This window comes from Alligator sinensis, unplaced genomic scaffold, assembly GCF_000455745.1.
Source record: "Alligator sinensis unplaced genomic scaffold, ASM45574v1 scaffold169_1, whole genome shotgun sequence".
NCBI lineage: Eukaryota > Metazoa > Chordata > Crocodylia > Alligatoridae > Alligator > Alligator sinensis.
The window spans coordinates 1,481,576-1,485,283 of NW_005841924.1; positions in this window are offsets into that span (position 1 = coordinate 1,481,576).

Consider the following 3,708-nt stretch of genomic DNA (forward strand, 5'->3'; position numbering starts at 1 on the left):
ACAATTTGAGAGCAGATGTTTTAAATGAAGAATGATAGGGAAGTGAAAAAAATGACTTTCCTTCCGCACAAGCATCATCTCAAACTTTCTGGAACTCATCATCAGCTTGCTTCTCTTCATCCAGGTGCTGATCTCAGTGAAGCCCTTGAATAATCTAGGAGGCAGTGCTGTTTGTATCTGATATATTAGCAGATGTTATTTGCATATTGCTGCAATATTACATCCCAGTTGTCCCTAACCGTTCTTACTAGCTGCTGTATAGGGGGGAAGGGGAATGTATGAGAGTATGACTAGGATGGGGGAAAAGAAATAGTTGTAGGCTTCCAGGGTGGAGACTAGGAGGAAAAGATACAGACTCAGAATAGCTGAAGCTATCTAGTATCTATTAAAAGGAGTGAAGATATAAGTGGTCTTTCCTGCCCAAGTGCAGGGGGGCTGGACCCAAGATCTGTAAGATTCCTTCCAGCCCCGAACAACTATGAAACATTGAAACATGTCCCCAACAAATGGGTGGGAGAAGAGAGGAAACAATATTATTCCAATTAAAAATAAATAAATAAATAAAACCTGTCCTAGGGAAAAGGTTAGAGGCCCAAACCTCTGAACTTTCATATTTAGACACTCAAAGAAGAAGCCTGTTTTGAGGAATGATGAGCACAGCATCAGTACTAATAATCTCCAGAAAGCCTCTGGAAAAATCAGGCTAGCCTTATTTTTCAGACTAGTACAAACTCTCTTGGTCTCTCTCTTGGTTTAAACACTAAGGTTCTTATCAACTGCCAAAATTTGCTCAAATGCAACAGGTAGGCAGGAGGCATGAAAAATCTGGTTGCAACATCCTCATGCCATGAGTCTGGGTGACTATACACATGCTCCGATGCATTCTAATTAGATTAATTAGAATGATTAATCGAGTCTGCTGGAGTGTTCTAATTAGACTCATAGACATTAGGGCTGGAATGGACCTCATAAGATCATTGGGTCCAGCCCCATGCCCAAGGGGCAGGAAGTCAGTGTCGAAGGATCCCAGCAAGATAAACATCCAAATGTTCCTTGAAATGTTTCTAGACTGCTCCAGCATGATTCAGCATCATATATATTCAGTGTCCTGTGTTTTGAAATGGCAGCAGGGGGGGTTTAAATGAAACTTATCAAACAAGACTTAGCTAAAGTGCCCCCACTCTTTAAATGAAACTCATCAAACAAGACTTAGCTAAAGTGCCCCCACTGCCATTTTGAAATGTGGGAGGCTGAATACATGCGATTCTGAGGCTTTTTAATTAGAGTGGCTCCCGGAGCCAGTCTAGTTAAAATGTGCCTCCCCCTAACCAACCCTGGAGCACGTGTATAGACACCCTCTATATAAACAGAGCAGATGGTAAGATCTATTTCACCAGGAGAGGATTTGTTATGGCAGAACACACCTTCACCATACTATCAGCCTGATGGTAGCACACACCATCTGTCCCTCAAACTCCTCCTCCCCTTCCATTTATGGACTCAAGGACTGATGGAGGAGGTGACTATTCCAGGTCTCCAAACTTTACAAGTACATAAGGCTCTGTGCCACTCTCAAGCAATGCAAAGCAGATTTAATAGACCAAGAATCAGACCTACGTATTTAAGAGAAAGAAACTTTTTTACCAATTTAAAAAAACAATTTTATGCTCACAATACAGTTTAATCAAGATACACACAGATATTGAAATTCAAGCCATGCAGCTGGAGGTTGTAATATCTAAAAACAGACAAGCATTGCAACAGACTATGCCCAACCTAATTGCTCTGGAAAGTCCTTTGATGTGGTTGTAAGCTGACCAATGACTCTATTGAATATGCACCTGATTATGTAATCATCATTTTTAGAATATGATGTATGGCTTAGCTGAAGCATGCCAGGATGCAATAGCTGTTTCTACATTAGGTTCATGCTGTGCTGTGTTTGTTTCAGCGTACACTTTATGCCTTTCTGAATAAAAGGGATTGAAATTTGTCTCCCTCTCAGCCCTTATAAAGTCAGCCACAGTATGTAATAGGATTATTTATCACTTTATAAAGTGACAACTGTCTGCTACATGAGCATTTGGAGAATTATATAGTTAAAAAATCTTCAGTTGAAACACAGACTCCAGCTCTTTGTGTTTATAAGATCAAAACTGGCAGTCCCTGCTCGGCCCCTATCCAGAAGGAACTCCAGATTTCAATAGGAATTTTCCTGGACTCAAAAATGTGTCAAGGTTCTGTTCATCCAATACAGCAGCAAACCGGCAGAAAGCAGCTGTGGGGAAAGAAAAACACAGCAACAATCCTTGTGTTCCTGGCCTGACATTTCATCACAGACAGACTTTAGATTTTGAGCTGGCTTCGAAACCTGGGTGGATGTGCACACTAGAATTTGCTGAGGTCTGGTTCCTAGTGGGGGACCTCTGTGGAAAAGATAGCATAGTCTGAAACTAAATTCTTAGGGTAAAAACAGACATTGCCAAGTGAAGCAGATCAGCTGTGGTGGGACATATCCCAAAATAGCTGATCTGCTTCGCTGAGTGAAACATAGGGCACCTATACACGTGCAGTGAGGCTGCTCTGACACTAATTCCAGCGCATCAGAGCAGACTCAATTAATTGAGTCTGCTCTGTTTCTCTGATTAATTGAGTCTGCAAGATCAATTAATTAATCTGCTCTGATTAATTGAGTCTGCTCTGCCCACATTCTCCCACCATAAACCTAATAGACATCTGCTGCAATAAAGTGGTACAAATTGATACTGCCTATATCATGACGACAAATTTGGGGTATTTGTGGTGTGATAAGGGGTATGGATATCTGTTTGCTTGGCTTTTGTGTCACCATAAAAAACAAATTATGGTGGCACAAAGATGACATCTGTTTCCACTCAGAGAGTTTCTGCAGGACCAGAGGGAAAAGGAAGAGAAGAAGAGATGATCCTATGGCTCACCTTGGGGACATGACTCCTGTCCCGACATTTTTAGTCTCTACTCCTGCCCTCTGCAGACTCCACAACATCCTCTACAGAGACTGGAGGAGGCAAGGGTGGGAGTAGGGGGGAAAAAACACCGCTGATGATGACCATGTTCCCTGTGGGGAAGAGAGGCCTCTATAGAATCCCCTCTATGCATGGTTGGAGCGTGTATAATCTAAGCCCATATTTTTATCCCAATAGGCTCAATGCCTGTAATTTTTATTCAGACAAATCTCAGTTAATTTTCCCCTATGGGCTGTGGGACTTGGCCCAGACTAAATATTTTAAAAATTTAATCAAGTTTAGATGTTGTTGTTGTGCTAATAAATATTGTAGACATTTTAAATGTTTTGGAACTTGAAATCAGTCTCAGATCCATTTGCAAAAGCAAAGGAAAGCAAAAAAATGGACAAACACAAGTTAGCATTAATTCCATCTTGGGGTTTTGGTGCCAGCATAAACCACAGATTCCAGAATATTTTGATGAAATGGTGTCATTACAACACTCTGCAGTTCATCTATTCTTCTGTGTAAAATGTAGTTTCTGAAAATTCCCCACATACTTGTAGGCATGATAAAAAGTTGTTTTAGTATTGATGTGACTTCATACAGTCAGATTAGCATTGAATATGACATCCTGACAAGTTTAACTTGCTCGGAAAGTGGAATATGAACATAAATAGACAACTTTTCTAACCTTATATTATAAAACCACATGGTATGCAAC